Below are 19,404 nucleotides of genomic sequence, written 5' to 3'. Positions count from 1 at the left end.
AATATTTGAAGGTTTTTTTTTTTTTGACATTTTCTAAATAGAAAAAAAATTGGCCAATTTAGACATTCGTTGGAGAAACAGGACTTTCAAAAGTGGAAGTGAAAATGAAAAGTAGGTTTGGTTGTTGTTGTTTGGGTTTTTCTGGGTTCTGTTTTTGTTTTGTTTTGTTTTTAAGTTTTTAGTCTTAGCTAGAAAAAAAAATATTTTGAGTCTACCTGATAATTCTATTAGATCAGTCACTGAACTACAATAAACCAACCACAGAATCATTTGTACAACTTTGCTAGAAAAATTCTGGAATGCCAGAGCCAGAAGACAGTCTATTATATTCTGCATCAAGTATGTTGGTCTGGTCCTACTTTTGGGCTTTAAAACTTGCCAGGAGATTGCAAAGTGAGAGTTTTACCAGTGTTGAGTCAGAGTACAGCTTGCATAGCTAATGCAAGCTCTCTCTCTCACCCAATGCATTTAGAAAGAAAGGATAAGATTTTTTTCTAATGTCTGTAACATCCTTCTTTCCAAAAGCCAGTCCCAAGGTAACTACTGCACCTCATTTCTATTTGAAAATTCTTTCCTGTAATGTTAAAGGAAACATTTATGTAATGCACTGCAGCATGCAGTAAGTAGGGGTGATCAGGAAGGGTGATGCTGTCTCAGCTCAAGGGTCTGTATTACAGTATTGATTTAACTGCACAAGGTTAATACTGAGCCAGCCCTTCTATTCTGTACTCATTTTTCTGATCTTTAACTGTACCAGAATTTGAGGCTGAGCTGAAACCTATCCCCATGACTTATGCTGTAGAAATTGCTTACAGTAACTATAATGTCCCACACTTCTGAAGGAAAGTTTATAGAGCTCTTTAAAGACAAAGGATTCATCAAAATACAATGACCCATTTTAAACTGAAGACAGAGATGGTCAAAGTGGACTAATGACTTGAATAAGCTGTTTTTGAATTACTAATCTGAGACAAATTTAAAGGATCATGTTTGAGAAAATGTTCTTCTAAAATTGGGCACTTTAAGTCTTTAGTCTGATAAAAAAGTTTGATCAGGATCAGCAATTTGGGCAACTCAACATTATATTGGTGACGTGAAGGCATTTACTGTTCTTCAGTGGCTTAAGCTACAAGGCAAAATTAACTACTGTTCTTTTAAGTTTTAACACATTCCTTCTCTTAAACATCTATCCATAAAGAGTTTTAATAATAATTTCACAGGGGTTAAATTATCACCCAGCATTTAGTTCCTAGAAGACAACATACTGTCCATCTTTTTGAAATATTTTAGACCGCTAGTATTCTCAGTCTTGAGCATCTGATAAATAATACATCTTCTTGCAATGCTTCAAGGAATGGGAAGTTAGATTTATCCTCATTTTATAGCTAGAAAATTGATTTACCTGAGGCCAAATATGAAGCCTGGAGCAGAGGAGTGCACCGAAGTTGTCTCTCCCATTTGCCTGTCAGTTTAAGCCTGGATAGCCTTTGTTTCCCTATTTTTCTGTTACATTACTGGAAAGAGAATGGCACTGTCTGTTTCGTTATTTCAACAGTTACCAGACACACATAGTGAATATCTAGTGTTTGACAGCTAGGATATAGTGGACATTTTCCCCTTTGGCAGCTTTTTATTTTATTCTAGAGAAGTAGCACAGTAATGGATAGAAAGATGCAGGAGACAAACAATTTACCTTTGCTCTTGACAAACTCTGTGAGTTAGGTGAAATGGCATTTTTCATTTTCCTTACTGAAAAATGGGCATTAACCAAATTACAAGTGTGTTAATAAGATTCAGAGTGCAATTCAACCTATTTTCCATGGAAATCAAAGATTTTATGCTAATCCTTCAAATGCTAGATTGACCCTTTGTCATTACATCTGTAGTATTCATCACAATGGTGATTTATATAATACTGTATATCAACCTTAAATTGTCATTTCTAAATATTTTATTTAATATAAAATCAATTTGTAACACCAAAATGAACATGTAAATAAATTATTCTTGCAGATGCATTGATGTTGGGTTCAGAAAAAGAATCACAAATAAAATACTAGGGCATTATATAGAAGCCATTTTGCCTGACAAAAATCACTAACTGTCAAACTAGAACATTCCATTAAGCTTTTCATCCTTCACCCTACACAAAATTTTGTAGAGTGGTTGTCAAAATTATGAAAAAAACATTCTGTCTAGTTTGATTTTATATTATTCTAATTGGATAAGTAGATATTGAAGCTAGGGAAGATATGACTATCAGAAATAGCAATTATTTTGGAAAACTTTACTTCTGCTTGATTACTTACAAGAATGCAATTAGAGTACTGCAATTATCCCAGACATCACAGTAGCAGCAGAAACCATTAAGCACAACATTTTCTTCTTCTCTGATCTATTTTTCAGTTGCACCTCCATTAGAAAAATATGTTAATTTAAAGGATAGTCAGTCTCCTCACTTTCTACTTGCATCAGTGTTCCTACCAGCAAAATACTCAACTGGGTTAAAAGGGAACATAATTAAAAAGTTGATGCATCTCCTACTGATAATTGTTCAGCTTTATTGTAATACAGTGTGTTGGAGTATATTACCATGGCAGGAGCAGTCAGAACACCTGGGTGAACCTGACTTGCAGGAGAAAATGTGCAAGTTCATTATCAGGAGCAATGTGACTGTAAAAATGAAGCCACTGCTGAGGAGGTTGTGCGATCTCCACTTTTAAAATGTCACAAACTTGGCTGGTTCACCCCTGGAGCAGAGGAATGGGGTAGATGACCTTTTTAGATCTCTTCCAATCCTGTTTTTCCATAATCCTGTGATTTTTTGACATATGAATCCATAAAAAGTATTGACTGGCTTTTTAGATTTTAAGATAAACAAAGACATTGTGGAATAAACATCCACTTGCCTCTAATAGAAGAACTAGATTTTTGTTTTCCAAAGCTATTGCATCTATATTTGTTACATAAGCACATGATTAGAGTGGTTTGGAAAATGCTGAAATCCCAAGCACTTCCCCAGTTAACTCAAAAGAGAAGCAGTAGTTTAGACAGGGAAGGGGAATGTTTCTGTAATACCATTTCAAAAGAACTTTATAGCAGCTTGTACCTATGGTTTTCCAGATTAGATATTAATAAAAAGCAATCAGATGTCATAATATGATCTTTTTGCTGGCACATTGGCTGGTATTTTTGAAGAGTGAGAGGTTACAGGGAACTGTCCCTTGGACTAGTGTATACCCATATATCCACCATCTCTTAGATGTCTAATTACTATATTGCTAGCTCCTCTGGGACAGAATTATCCTTCTGCTGTAAATATGAAATATCTAGAACAGTATTTAATTGCCTTGATGGTTTCATAACTGGATTTTTTAGATGTTACAGTAACACAAAGCACAGCAAAAATAAGATACAGGAAGACTAGTTTCCCAGTAACATAACTGATAATGGAGTGAAGTATGCACATTTTAAGCAATTTTCCTAATCTCTGCCTAATTTTCATATTTATTATCTTCTTTGATAACTTTATTACACACCTTTCTTCATTTTTTTTTTATAAATTAGATAATCTTTATGCAGTGAAACTCCTTTAACAGTACTAGCATGTCATGGTACAGTTATGGGGTGGCATAGACCAACAAGCACAAAAAAAACATTAAAAGCTCTGAATTACCAAAGACACTGCGCAAAGCAATGTATTATTTTAATGGATTTTGCAACACACTAATGATAGCTCTTCAACTACATATAGGGTTTGTTCTCTGCCCATGCTCTACTTTGTTAAATCTGTCATTTTATAACCACAGTAAACCAGAAAGACATACTTCAAATGATTTTCAAGTGCTCAATATGCAATTTACCATATTACTTGGAGCAAATTCTTCCAGTGTAGTGTTTCTGCAGCGTCGAAATTAAAATCTTCATTGTTTTTAGCACGAGGCTTGGTTTCTGAGATTACTAGTGATGAATGCAGACTCTAGATGAAAGACTCCAGTAGTTCGAAGTCATGTTGCTGTATTGCACCTCGTGCTCAGAAATAAGCTCAATGCTTTGAAGCCAACATTTTGCCCCTGAAATCATACTGACATAGCTTATCTCAAATTCTCATGGCTTCCTAGCCATTAAAGGAAAAATGAATATTGATACAGAGAAAGTAATTTCCCCTTTTCTGTCTACATTCAAATGTTAGAACATAAGTCCATAATCATAGGTCTCTTAGCAGCTAAAATCAATACAGTGCTAGCTAAGCAAAATCTTAACACCTAAACTCTGAAAAACAAGTCAGAATAAACTGCAGTTTTCCCAGACGTTCTAGAAGCATTGAATCTGTGGGAAATCAGGCACTTCTTTGTGCTGAAAAATCAATGATGTGGTACTTCAGCTTGAACGACAACACAGAATTATCTTGAAAGAAATGTCAGTAATATGAAAAGACAGTTATTAATTATTTCTACCAGTCAGGTGAAAAAATCCTAACAAATTCCTGTGATGGAGTTTGCAGCAGTATACTGCCAAGACAAAAGACAGCAGACTATTCTTGAGTGGCTGAAGTCTGCAAGGTTAAGAAACAGGTAATTTTATTTCCTCATTTTGCTTCATTGGCTTTTTCAGCAAAGCTTGAAAACTCTATCTCTTCAGAAATTATGAGAAACCAGATAAACAACCAGGTGACCCTGTATGAACACTCCCTTTATCTAGTTAATGCTACAATGAAAGACAGCCTTTAGCAGGATGGAGACTTTCTGTCAATACCCAGGACCTGATTCAAAGCATAACAAACACTTAATAGAAGTCTAAATAGATATAGGCTATATTGCACTCCTAGAGAAAGAAATTATTATATTGCATAATTAAGTGGACCATTTTATTACTGATTTAAAGACAAAAAAAATCACAAATCAGTAAAAAACAGTTCTCCTAAAACAGCAGAAATGTTTCTGTAGGGAATGATGTTCCCCTGAAACCCTAAACTTTTCTCTAGATCCAGGTATTTTGAATCCCCTGTTTTGATGAAGTAGCAACAGCAAAAATCAACTTCGCCAAAGAAAAGTAGATAAAAGATCTCACCAAAATGAAATATCCATGCAACTCTTTTAGAAAGACTGTAGGGAAACTTGGAAATGAAGCCTCACAATAAGAATTTAGTAGAGTTGGGAACATTACACATTTCACATAACTATTAGTGATAGCCTCTAAAACCAAGTCTAAAAACTTAAATGCAACTTGAGTTGATGTTAATATGATTTTTCCTGTAGTTAGTGAACGATACAACAACTGTGTTTACTTTAGCCATAAACTGGATCTGTTAAATGTATTTCATTGGTCCTAACATTGCACAGCATTATCTTGCACTGAATCTCAAAACATCACCATTGTAGATGAAAATAAATGTTATAAGTTTATCATTTCTATTAGAAATTGTTTAAAAGGGACAGCCCCCTTGTACTTGTCATTCTGTCTGCATTACTCCATATCTAGCCACACAGCTCTGCTAGTTAGCACATCATGAACACAAAAGCAAGTAGCTCTTCATTAGCATGGAACATAAACAACATTGAATCTCCATTTTCTTTTGCTGCTCTTTGTTTTGCCTCTCTTTTATTAATATTTCATTATTTTATTGTGGCAATGCAATATAATAAATTATCCCCAAAGCACTCCGTATGACTCGTTTTCATTACCACCAGCTTGTTAATGGCATGTGAGGAAGAGACGCTAAACTTTCTCCTCCTCAATGCTATTAATACATAGTGACACCAAATACTATAATGAAACCCCAAAATAATTAACAGCAACTGCTGCTCTTACAGTTTCAATTAAAGACAATTAATTCTGTTCATACAAGTTCTTGAGACTTAAAGAAGAGACTATACTCAGGAGCTTGTTTTTCCCCCATCAAATGCACATCTGAAAATAGTAAAGTTTTTTGCAGCTGGTGAAACAATTAATTCCCAGATTAATCTCAATTTATTTTGAGCATTATATTTCTTGCTGTGTGTTCTAAGAACCAGCCAATCAACTGAATATCAAACTTTCCCTATTTGCAAAATTAGACTGATATAACTTCCGTGAGGGGGGTATCCCAGGGTTACTGCAGTGGCCACAAGTTACAAGGTACTGTAGAAGAACTACAGGTTTGTGCTTTACAAGAGAGCAAAAAAATTATTTCTCTTGGCTTAAAAGCAATTCCATGAATCAAAGTGCTTTGTGCAATCTTGAAATGAAAAATGCTACATAAAAATGTTATTATAATTAATTTCTCCTGAAACCTGTTAAAAGCTCATGTTTCTTTTGGATAGAGGTGGTTATGAGATTTTAGCTGTAATGCAAAGAAAAGTGCCTTGTGCTCTGTTGAATTTAATATCTGTTGGTTGAAATTGCCACAGCTTCCTCATAAACCACAGTTACCTCCAGAAAAATGGTTTAGTCAGTGAGAAGTTTGAAAGATATATGCAATTACATAAATGGACCCATACATACCACACCGGGACTTCAACACACATGCTAACATTTCCCATAGAAAACAAGATGGAGTAGGGGCATATAAGAATTTGACCTTTACCAATACTTCTGAAGTATTATTTCAAGTACTGGTCATTAATCACATGTATTTTTAAATTGTCGAGTTCCATAATCATGGAACTTCATAAGGATTCTCATATCCTATAAAGGTTTGCCAGTGTGCAGACGCAAAGGAAGATAAGTGAACATCACACTGATATTAAGCAAGCATTGATTTTGACATGTAATTTTAGCCCCATTAATTTTGGTCACAAAATTTATTGGAACAGACTTTTTTTGTTTAGACAATACAATAACGTTCACATTTTCCTTCTGGCCCAATTGATATATGAAGGCTCTGAAGTTCTGCTGAGCAAAGTAAAAGTATATTTTCTAGGAGGCTATAAAACTGTCAGTTCTGGCTGAGATGTTTCTGAAACAGTCTCACTACCCGATGTTAACCTTTCACATTCTGACACTATTCTGTATGATCTGACTTCCTTTAATTATCTCACTCTCTGAATAGTTTTTTGGTTTAGCATTACTGATCAATGAGCTCTAAACAGTCAGTTCTTTGCTTTTCTATGCAACAATTCCACATACGTCAATACTTCACCTGGAAAATTTCTATGAACCTTTATGGAATTTATGATAATTAAATTCAGTAGCTGCAGTTTTGAATTTCAGAGTTACAGAAATAAATTTAATCCCATTCCCTGTCTCTGAAGGATCACTTTGGGACTCCCAGATGCCGGGGTACAAGTTGGAACCCAGGCATCTGTGGAGATGGGGCAGGGAACTCTTGCTTTGCCACCACCCTGGCCTCCCAGTCCAGCTGCTGTGGGGCTTGTGATGCACACCATTAGCCCTCTTCTGTCAAAGTAAACATAAACACCCTTGAAAAGAAAAGAAAGGAAAAGAAAAGAAAGGAAAAGAAAAGAAAGGAAAAGAAAAGAAAGGAAAAGAAAGGAAAAGAAAGGAAAAGAAAGGAAAAGAAAGGAAAAGAAAAGAAAAGAAAAGAAGAGAAGAGAAGAGAAGAGAAGAGAAGAGAAGAGAAGAGAAGAGAAGAGAAGAGAAAGAGAAAGAGAAAGAGAAAGAGAAAGAGAAAGAGAAAGAGAAGAGAAGAGAAGAGAAGAGAAGAGAAGAGAAGAGAAGAGAAGAGAAGAGAAGAGAAGAGAAGAGAAGAGAAGAGAAGAGAAGAGAAGAGAAGAGAAGAGAAAGAAAGAAAAGAAAATGAAAGCTAGCAATGGTACACATTTTTATTCCAGCAGCTAAATGCAAACCTTGTCATTCTGCAACGGGATTTCACTAGAATGAAGAGGTAAGTAATTTTATTGGGGTAAAACAACCTCCTTCAGTTGTTTGCCTTTTCTTAATATCTGTTCTGGAAAACAAGATATGCATACATACGGCAACTTTCCTGCTTCAAACTTGCTTCTTTGCACAAGAGCTGTTCCTACACATGTTGCTTGCAAACAGTAGTTCAAAGACAGTCATAGACTGCATGCTACGTTAATATTTTATCATAGCAGATTAAAGGAAAAACTCCATGAGTGAAGGGATGCTGACCCATTTCTCAGGTACTGTCTTGCTGTTAAATAAACAACCAGCGTGCTTCACCATTAACTCACAGGAAAAAGAAAAAAACAAAACAAAACAAAACAAAAACATCTGGAGGTAGAAGGAGGAGCCTGGAAGTCCTACAGAAAAAGGACTTCTTGTATCATTTGTGAGATGTCAAAAGTAAGCAGATGTATCACTTGCTGGTGTCATCCTGGGCTACCAGAAATCTTTATAAATGTATAAATCTGTTCCTGTATAAATGCCACAGCACTTGGCACTGGCCCCTCATTCCTGCACAATGGCCTCTGCCTAAAGGAGACAGCATCAGTTACAAAGAAATGCTACTAATTAAAAACCTGTCCTGGAGTGCCAATTCATGTGGAATTGTTCCTTTCTGAAAGGAGCTCTGGGCTGGGTGATGTGATGCCAGTGTAGCCAATCCCGGGGGTGCCCTGGAGAGCAGTGGGTTGAGGGCACTGGGGAGGACCAGCCACTGCCTCAGTGGGAGGCAAGGAGCAACCCAAAGCTATTGCTGGCCTGGGATCCCCTACACCAAACTAGTCTCCAGAGTTATTTTTTCTGCCGCAGCATAATTAGGTTATCCAAAAACATGGATATCCAAAATATGTGCTCAAAACAGTGATACCACAGTCACTGTAACCTGAAGACTTTGGGTATCAGCCCCTGCATAATGATCTCCCCAGTGGCCGTGTCTCTCCCAGGTTACAAAGGTAACACTGGCGCTGCTGCGGGGTCTTCTGCAGGCTGTTCTCTTTTCCAGTCCTTGTGAACATTTTGTATTTTAGTCACCTTCACTCCTCTACTCACCCGGGAGTTTTTAAAATTATCTCACAATGAAGTTTTACACAGGTTCAGCATCATGTCTTTAAATAACATACATCTACCTTTGTGAAAGAAAATAGCACCTTTTGGTATCAATGTTTTTTTTTTGCAGATATTAAGACTAATGGTTGCTTGCTTCAGAATTTAGCATTTATGACTACTGTTGGGAAAACACCTCACTTTCCTATAGCTCTCACATCCATTCATGCAGAGTGCACAAGATTTCTTTTGAAAATAAAGAGGTAAATAAACCATAAATATTGATCATGCACTAGAAATACTCCTTTCTAGTTAGAGCATAGGGATCAGTTGAGACATAGTTGAGCACAAGTATCAGTTGAAACACAGAAATTGGGACTCTCTGTTTACTAAAGCCATCCTGTTTTTTATTCAAATGGTGAAACAAGACTTAATTGTATGTATGTTGCAAGATTAGCAGCATATTTTAAAGGCAGATGTAGTTTCATACATATCAGTCAATTTATGGCTGTAAAAGTGACTTTTAGGGATCTGAGAAAGAGCAACAGTTTCACAAATCAGCCTGTTTCTCACTGTTCATTGACAATGAGGAATGTTGACATTCCTACCCCCCTTGCCCCTTTGTATCTTGGTTCCTTATGTAGCATCAGCTCCTTTGTGGTTTTTTTTCCTCCCTCATAATTTTCCCTCAAATTTCTGGTCAACCTGTTGTTCTGGCACGGTGAACACATTTTACTTAATATTTCTCCACAATACTGCACTACCTGTCATCCAGACTGAGCAAGAAAAAGTGGATGAAAGCAGAGTGCTGGTGAGATGCCCCAAGTGACTGACCTGGCAGGGGCAGAAGAATGACAGATGTGACTTTCTCTTTTGAAGGTCATTTGAGGTATTTTCCATGAAGCATGACATCATGCACCTTCTTCTCCCCCTCCTTATATTTCCATCAATACAATATTTCAATTTATTTTTCATTCAAAAAATCTTTCCTGTGGTCAATGTTTCTTGAAAGTTAATGTTTCATTATCTTCTTAGCTGTACACTGGGAGATTTCCTTAGACATGGTCTTCTAGCACCCCCTGCAAGGACACCCCGGAGTGTTCTATCTCCAGAGTTACATCTATTACCATTTTAATTATTTTTTGGTCACAGGCACTGTGCATGTTTCCTGGACAACTTCTGTTTCAGAGCAGTAAGTAAAGATTTTTCTTCAATCCCAGCTTAACTCTACTTTGAGGACAAGACTTAGTAGGTAATCAAAGCTTGAACTGCACAGGAAAAGAAGGTGGAAAAAGTGAAATGTGCTAGGAGAAGGGGGAAAAGCAGAAAATACGAAAGTGAAATGTGCTAGGAGAAGGGGGAAAAGCAGAAAATACAAGGAAAATAGTTACAAAATAAAAAGGTGAGGATAAGTATGAAATTGAAAGGTGAAAAACCTCCAATGTGCTTTGGTTTTTAATTAAATAAGAATATCAGTGTGACCTCCAAAGCTTCCTGACATATCCTGTGCAAATGCTAGATCCTCTGCACTCACTCTGCGTGTGGAAATCTCTTTCTAAGTGATTTGCTAGTACATAAGAAATGCTATTACAGTTATGCTACAAAAATCACTTTGTATTCTACTTCTTCAACAAACAGGCGACTGATTCAAAAGTGTGGTGACTGGACAGGCAGTGAAGATTTAAACTTTATGAGGAAGTAATATTTAGATTATATTGTATTGCATCATATATTTCCTTAATTATTGTAAAAAAAAAAAAAAAAAATATCTGGCAAGATGAAAGAGGGAGCCATGAAGTGTTAAGTCTCATTGTCTTTTCTGCATTGCCATGGCTTGGCTAACGTTCAGCTACCGGGTAGCAGTAATTGAATACTCAAATGAGGCTTTTTGTACTTGCTGAATATGCTGTTTGAACACTCTCTTGGTATTATGAAGTGGCAGCCAACTACTGGGAAGGCTGAGAAACCCTGCTGTTCCTGGTGCCTGAAGGAAGGCACAGAAATTCGGGGAAAGCTTAGAATGACAGTGGTTGAAACAGAATAGTCCCCTTGCTACCCTTCAGCAGGGTGGACTTGTTGCCAATACAAGGTGAGATTTGCCATGACATGCTGACTGGAGCTGAGACAAGACAGTGAAGGAGCTAAAGCCTCAGAATTGTTTTTAAACAGAAGAAACACTATGAACTTAAATGTATGGTTCTGACTCAAGAAAATCTTAGCTATATCTAAAAATGCAATGGTTAGAAGGCTAGAAGGACAATAGAGAAGAAATATCCCAGCCTTTTAGCCTGGGGAGTAAAAACTGATATGAGAGTGGAAAACCTACTTGTCTCTACTTGTTTGTGGAGTTTTTCGTTTGTGTTGGTTGGTTGGTTGGTTGGTTGGTTTGCTTTGTTGTTGTTATTTGTGGTGGCTTTTTGTTTGTTTGAGTTTTTGTTTTTTGTTTGTTTGTTTTTAATTCAGTGGTGGTGTCCTACATTCATGTATCCCCATGGAGCATGCATCTTGAACAAGGTCTTTACCAATCGAGTGCCCTAAGCATTAGCCTATAGAATGAAAGGCACTTACCGTGTCCAACACTGTCTTCATGCTGGTTTATAACTGTGATAGAGGATTTCCCCTCCAAACTTGGACTGTTCCCTCTTTATCCTCTTTAAAGCAGGCCAAGGCCCTTTCTGCCCCTTTCTCCATCCATTAGGCAGTTGACACTGGGAAGAGGGAAGGTGTAGAAAATTATTACAAGGAATCTGTCAACAGGTAATATAGCCAGACGGTGTATATATAGTGCAGCATCCTGCATATCCCACTGCTTTATTTCCGTGAAGCAATAAAACATCTCCTGATTAAAAAAAAAAAAAAACAGTTTTCCTTAGAGCAGAAAATTATTTTATTATAACATGGCAACCTCATTTTGCATTGGGGTAGGGTGTCAGTGTCAAGAGTTCCAGTTTCTGGTTCTTAATCAGCTCTCTCAAATTGAAACTGCTTGAATTACTCAGATTTTCTCAGTTTTCATTTCCTTCTAACTTTCCTTTCCTTTCCTTTCCTTTCCTTTCCTTTCCTTTCCTTTCCTTTCCTTTCCTTTCCTTTCCTTTCCTTTCCTTTCCTTTCCTTTCCTTTCCTTTCCTTTCCTTTCCTTTCCTTTCCTTTCCTTTCCTTTCCTTTCCTTTCCTTTCCTTTCCTTTCCTTTCCTTTCCTTTCCTTTCCTTTCCTTTCCTTTCCTTTCCTTTCCTTTCCTTTCCTTTCCTTTCCCCTTCCCCTTCCCCTTCCCCTTCCCCTTCCCCTTCCCCTTCCCCTTCCCTTCCCTTCCCCTTCCCCTTCCCCTTCCCCTTCCCCTTCCCCTTCCCCTTCCCCTTCCCCTTCCCCTTCCCCTTCCCCTTCCCTCCTTTCTGTGTTTATTTTTCTGTCTGACATCTGTAGCCTAATTTCTTTATGCTTAAAACTGCTTACATTATTATAGATAGGATATCTTTGGTCAAAAGCAAAGAGGGCATCTGACAAACCCAATGCAGTTTCATTTCATTCCATTTCTGAAAAATCTAATGTAATTGATATTCACATAGGGATCAGTGGGTCACTTGACTACTCAGTATATTTTGCTAACTCTGATCATTTACAGCCTGATTTAATAAGAAGTAGTCTTCTGAAAGATCCTCAAAGCGATTTTCAAGAGTCAATAATTTCTCTATGAGAGTGACAAAAAATAACAATAAAGGTAATGTGCTGTTTTGCCAAGTGCAAAAGATTTGAGTTTAGAAAAGGTGCTTCAATCCAAAATGATAAGAAGAAATCTATAACCTCAAATGAGACCCCTAAACTTTACAAGAAAAAAAGCCATCCTATTAAAAAAACAACCAAGCGACCAAAACAAAAAAAAAACAACCAACCAAAAAAAACAATCAACCAACCAAAAAAAACCACTACCACCACCACCAAAAAGCAAACAAAGCAAGAAAAAGCCAATTTTCTTTTTAATTGGAAGGATCCTGACTTTGTTTCTGAAAATTTAAAGTGAGCTCAGAGTAACTTTTCCATGCAGTTACAGGCCTAGAGATTTCATCTAAATGAAAGCAGACAGTCTTACAATCACCAGTCTTCTAGAGACAGATCATTAACTTAAACAGCAAATGTGAGGAGACTTCATCTTAAAAGCACAAAGTTGGCAGTGCAGAAAGGCATGTTCCCTGCAAATCAAACCTATAGAGTTCAGGCACATTTGGGTTCAATGGTCTTTATTTTTAGCACAAATCCATTTCAAGAAATAGCTTTAAGTGTACTGGGATAAAAGTCACACATCAAAAAGACAAGAGTGGTGTAGAGGAACCCTTAAAGGCCCTTGTCAACTTAGGAACTTCACTCACCATCAGTCTTGGGTATCGGCATGGAACAAAGCTACAGCTGTGCTGTTGGTGGTTATCACTGTAGCTCCTCGTGTGAGGCAACGGTGGGAGGGACAGGTTGTCTCACTAGTAGCCAGAAGTTTTGGACAGTGCTGAAGAAATAATTATTTTGATTTTTGCAAAACTTTAAAATCACAGAATCATAGAATCATTTAGGCTGGAACAGAAATTTAAGATCATCAAGTCCAACCGTAAACCAAACACTGCCATGACCACCACTAAACCATGTCCCTAAGTGCCACATCTACATGTCTTCTGAATACCTCCAGGCATGATGACTCAGCCACTTCCCTGGGCAGCCTATTCCAAATCTTGACAACCCTTTCAGTGAAGAAATTTTTCTAATATCCAATCTAAACATCCCTGGGCACAACATGAGGCCATTTCCTCTTGTCCTTCAAACACAGTAACTGTCTGAGACTGAAAATTCCCGAAGAGTTGAAGGTAGGCAGTAAATGATCACGTCATGAATAATCTTGAGCATGACTGGAAGAATGCCAATGAACTTTATGTTAGAAAGAAGGTATTAAACCACAAAAGAGCAGGAAAGAATATTAATGTTCAATCATGCAATAAGTTCTCATCAGACATTAGATTTCCCTAAATCAAATTTCATAGAAAATGCCTACTATATTACTTCAGTTACAGTAGCCATTCTAGTTTTACAAGTGCATAAAACACAATAAAAGGCTATAGTCATTTGTAAATTCCAACCAAGTCCCTTGCACGTAATTTATAGTACTGAACACTGTGAGGAAAAGAAAACAAAAACCAACCAACCAAAACAAAACAAAACAAACAAACAAACAAACAAAAAACAAACAAACAAAAAAAACCCAAAAAGCACAAACAAACCAACCAAACCAAACCAAACCAAAAAACAAAACAAACCAACAAAACAAAACAAAATGAAAAAAAACTTTACAGAAGAAAATGCTATTTTCCTTAGAGAGAAAAGTGAGCTTATTAACTGACAGCCAATACTTCTGCAAAAATGCCTATTTTTTAGTGTTCTTATAGCATTCAGCAGATTCCTTTGTACTGGAGCTCCCCTATTTCTCTAGCAGAGTGCATAAACACATATCAGCAGTTTATGTTTCCATTGCACCTTGTCTTCTGTTGCAACCTGTCTATGATTTGCATTAATTAAAATGCCAGAACATTGCCATGAGGTAGGCAAGCACTATGGTCTCGATTAAAAAACTCACTAAATGCCAAAGCAAAAGCTGCTATGGGCTTACCTTATTAAAGGATTTTATATAGACAGCCAAGATGATTCTTCAGGTTGGTCTGTACATCCCAGACCTGGTAAACATGAAATTTAGACACAGTAATTTTTTTTTTTTTTTTGTGTGTGCCTTGGAAAAAGTATATTCTGTCTTTTAAAAAATTTGTTTAATTTTTTAAATTATTTATTTTAGAGCAGGATATACCAATGCCAGTCAGTCCTTTTGCTATGAAGACTACATCTTGAAGAATCAAAACAACTGCAAGGCAAGTTACCCCTTCCTCCTAGAGTCTACGCATGCTAGCTTGATATCTGCCAGAAACTAGCCCATGAGCTTCTACAGGTGACAGGAGTTACTCAGCTGACTTAATGCTAAAGAAATGTCCTTGTTCCTTTAACATATAATCCTGGTATAAATCCCACGAAATTAAGATAAATTCATAGCTATTTGGATTTTTTGCACATTTCACTTATTAGAATGCTGCTGGGTATGCTTCTGAGGTTACTTTGCTCCAGGTGAATGAACATGGGTATGATTTAGTGCCTCTAGTTTGATAACAGCATATGTTGTTCTAATTAGTGTTTATTAGGTTTTGGTGTTTGTTCATACCTCTTGATATGTTTATTGCCAGAACTATTCTAAATACTAGGGTCTCTTGTCACATTAGTATAAAAGACAAATAAATACTCAGAATCTGGAAGACATAACGCTGATAAATTCACTTGCATGTAGCAGAGAGTGGAACTTATGTGGAGCACAAATATTTTGCAAACATCAGTTTTCCTTCAGGAACTGGAAGAACCTCTTCTCTGGGTAGCTGATTAGAAAAATGTAACTGTTGTTTCTTCACTTACTTTAGCAGTTATTCTGAAAAGATCTTGAGAGATTATAAAGTCATCCACCATAAAACGTACTGGTGATATGTAGTAAGAGAATAAGAAATATAAGGGACTTTATATTACTGTTTGATAAATACCTGCTGGCTCCAAGATGCCCAGATACCTTTGTGATCAAGACTCTTAATAAGCTTATATTGGTCATTTTACTGTTGATTGCCAAGCACTTATTTTATTTTTTTCAAAACTTTGCTGTGACAGGATCAGGTTGTCCACTATAGCAAGACCTGGAAGCAACAATCAGAGTGGCTAACATGTCAGAGAGTGGCTGACATACTTGACCTGCCCATCCTGGCCATAAGGTGACTTGCTTCCCATCATACATTATTCCCAGAACACTGGTGAAAAGAATTAAACCTAGAGATGAGGTTTTGGTCAGAGTCCAACAAAGTCCCCTATATGGATTCCAAAATCTCAAGGTTTCAAGAAACACCCATCCTTGATATGATTTGATTAGAAAGTTTAGGAGTTCTGTGAAGGGTTTAGGAGCTTTGGGGAAAAAAATAAAATAAAACCTCAAAAAAGAAATAGGCAATCAGCAGCAACAGCAACAAAAACCCCCAACCAAACTGCCAATCAAGTTTTCTTTGAAAGTCAGAATCTAAGTGAGACATAAAGTGCCCCAGAATTTTTATTGAGTAGTGCAGATCACAGGTTTTATTTTTTTTCTCATTCGTTTATAACATGATACTGTTCCCAAAATTCCAAAACTGACAAACCTAAAAGCGAGAATTGCTCTGAGGTGATCAGGGCACACTGACAGTACTCTATTGAAATTAGCGGACTCTTCTCACTGTCTGACTCAAAGAGCTATCATCATTTCATCCAGATGCTTCCACTAAAGTACATCACTGTTCTCATCTCTCAGAAGGACTAAATGAAAAACTTTAAAACTGGAGAAAACACACTCCTCTCCTTTTCTGACACATCTGCTTCCCTACCACTGGAGAGGTTTGCTCCCGCAGCTGAGCATCACTCGCCACCAGCCAGAGACAACGCATCACATACCCTGAACTAGCCCCAGCTCAACACCTCTCTGTGCAGCTGTCTCAGTGAGTGAGCATCAGTGTTTTGCATTCTTTGCAGCCCTCAGAGTTTATGGCCAGGCTATAAAAGGCACTCATGATCATGCTTATAATCAAACTCATACATACTGAATTTCCCTAATTAGAAATCAGCTTGTTTTTAGTCATCTGGGGCATTATTAGACCAAAAGGTACTATCTAAATCTAAAAATTAATATGAAATATATATTGTTTCTCTGACCCCCCCTAAACATGCTTTCCAGATTAAAAAAAAAGCCATCTTAGCTATTTTTACCTGATTTCCCTGGAAGTAAAGTGTTAGATTTGTCATTATCTGGAGAAGAAATTTGAAGCTCTCTCTGATTCTGAATAAGAAGATTTAAGTCATTGCAGCTGAGGCAGATTGTTGCTCATATCCTTTTATGAACAGGCAGAGCATGAAGAGACATTTCTATACAGCAAATCCACGTAATAAACTATTCCTTTTGACAACTTGCACTGCTTCAGCCACTTGGATTACTTGCTTGTGTGACCTCAGCCACACACACATACGACAGAGCCCAAAATAGATCTGGAAGATGAGTCATGATGTTCAGGAAGGATTTCAAAACAAATGGACCTATTTACTCTTGCAGCTGTCTCCTGAAGCTAATACTATTTAAAAATGGTGCTATTGATTTGTTTTCATCATCTGCATCTGAGAAGTTCATTTGTTTTTGTTTTGTGTTGGAGGGGGTTTCATCACATCATTAAAATGGTTTAGCTCTTCAGAGGAAATATTTCAGGAATAAATATGCCACACACATTCTAGATGATCTGAAATAGGAACATCATAACTAAGACATCGTCAGCATTGCAGGTATTTTAATTCTTGCTTGCCAAATGCCATGCAAGTGCAGAGCATTTTAATTCAGCATTGAGGGTAATATGAAATACAGTTTTTTTCTGTCACTGCACTAGGGATGCTCCATCCTTTCACCCAATCTAGTATGCAATATGCATGCTAACATGTTATATTTGTTAATATCTACTTAATATGGTGGTAGCGATGCATGACTAAAAGAAAAGGTACAGTCACCAAATGTGACTACAAAAATTTGCATAGAAGTGTTGTTCGGGTAGACACGGCTCTGTTTCAGCACAAATCCCAATGCCTTCCAAAAGGTAACAGAAATTTAAGTTAGCAAAATTCTCAACTTGGCCTTTTGACCTAACACTATTTTGCTTTGATTAACAATGATCTTTGAAATAAAATGCTTATTCCAAATGGTTTTCGTATTTGACTGCCAAGCCCATTATGTTTCAGCAAGTCCAATTATCTCTTTAATGTGATACTACTTTAATCCAAAAACAAGACCATGCTTAATTATTAATTATCATTAGTTTTAATAAGTTCACCCCTAAAGGCCTATGCCAACTGCTATTGGCATGATAAAATGTACCTTAACATCAGTGGAAGCTGGATCAGACTGTAACAGCAAAAGATAATTGTGACATAAATCTCATGTTTCCAGTGTAGCTAACTTAAATAGCAGATTCTCTGCAAGAGACTATGGACAAAATTATTTATTATGGTTTACTATAGCTCCATATAAATGACTCAAAATTTATATAATGGAAAGTGAGAAACAAAGAAGCCTCTAGCTGGCAAAGTAGTAGGTGTTAACATTTATGACCAAAATTATGACGTTTATTGCATGACCCTTGTTGCCAATCAGTAGGTTGGAAAGAAAAGAGGGATGAGGGAAGGCTTATATTGATGTTGCTTGTACCATGGATTTAAGATCGCCAGGAATTACCATTTTGCTTTCCAAGACATGACATGAGAAAAGGGCCATTTCTCACAAATTTCATGATAAGGCCTTCCTTCAACAAGGTACTTAAGATTAATTTACCTTTAAAATGTGAGAATGTTGCAGAAAATACCAGCAGACTTCCGTTAAATGTACAACTGAATATATAGCCCTCAGGCAACAGAAATGACTTCAGGAAGACTGAATTTCATTAATCCTACAGCTTATGCTCATAGAATTTAGCATTTGTGTTTGGATTAATGTTGTTTAATTTGCTAAAAAGATATTTACATTTCTGAAATGCTGTTGATCAATAACTAACCTGATGCAGAAGTTGTTTGTAAAAGTCTTCATCCTAACTCCCTTATGGTATGTCAGACTCCAGGCAGATGATAAAAATAGCATCATAAAAAATATAAAAGCATGAATACACACTCATTCAAACAAATCAATAAATGAGTATTTATCTTAAATATATGAGCAAAATATATATCACTGATTACAAGAAAATAATAAACTCTTTTGTTTGTATTTTGCAAGTAGTAATTGCGTCCTTTCTAAAGATCACCTGTTTCCACTCTTGAATTGGGGTCTCCTGCATTTTTTAGACAAAACCAAGTGTCACAAGTATAAAATGAAGATGAATGATGAAGTCATAAAAGGGTCATCTGTATTTGTGGATGTAGTCATAAAAATCATCATCTGGTTTTGGCTTTTGTCAGACTAGATAATGTTTTGGTTTAACCAGTGAAGTCATAGATGAACTTGCAGAATGCTGTGATCATTCTAAAAATAGGATTTACTCTGGCAAAGGCAGCTTTGGCTCACTCAGCAGACAGTGCCTGTTACTAAGTTCACTTAGTAACAGGTATAGTTTTGAACTCTTCCCTTGCTTGCTTTGCCTTTAGGAATTTACACTGCTTATCTTTGTAGGTACAGAATTTGAAAATTGCTGTTGCACCTCATTGATTATTTTACAGTAGATTAGGTAACTTTATGATGTTTTTAAGAATATTTTCCTGCCTTACATATAGAATAAGTGCTTATCTTCACTTTTCCTTTGAGTAAATTTCCACGAAAACTGAACACATTGTGTTCTCCTGCTAGCTGCATTTCTTGTCTACCTGGGGTAGCACTTTGATTAAATGTGCCCTCATAGTTCACCATGATAA

General features: G+C 36.7%; 1 long non-coding RNA gene across 2 annotated transcripts; it reads right to left on the bottom strand.

Annotated features, from left to right (window-relative positions):
• Positions 1-11,052: 11,052 nt before the first annotated feature.
• LOC135578836 (uncharacterized) lies at positions 11,053-16,921 on the bottom strand. Of its 2 annotated transcripts, XR_010470972.1 has the most exons (4): positions 16,735-16,921; positions 14,531-14,594; positions 13,251-13,381; positions 11,053-11,597 (listed from the first exon to the last, which is right to left on the bottom strand). It is a non-coding gene; the product is annotated as an uncharacterized LOC135578836 (long non-coding RNA). The 2 variants fall into 2 exon arrangements; XR_010470971.1 differs by lacking the exon at positions 13,251-13,381.
• Between the last annotated feature and the right edge of the window lie 2,483 nt (positions 16,922-19,404).

The sequence above is a fragment of the Columba livia genome, chromosome 2 (genome assembly GCF_036013475.1).
Source record: "Columba livia isolate bColLiv1 breed racing homer chromosome 2, bColLiv1.pat.W.v2, whole genome shotgun sequence".
In the NCBI taxonomy this organism is placed as follows: domain Eukaryota; kingdom Metazoa; phylum Chordata; class Aves; order Columbiformes; family Columbidae; genus Columba; species Columba livia.
Note: the sequence above shows the minus strand (reverse complement) of the source record. Positions and strands in the feature narration are given on the sequence as shown.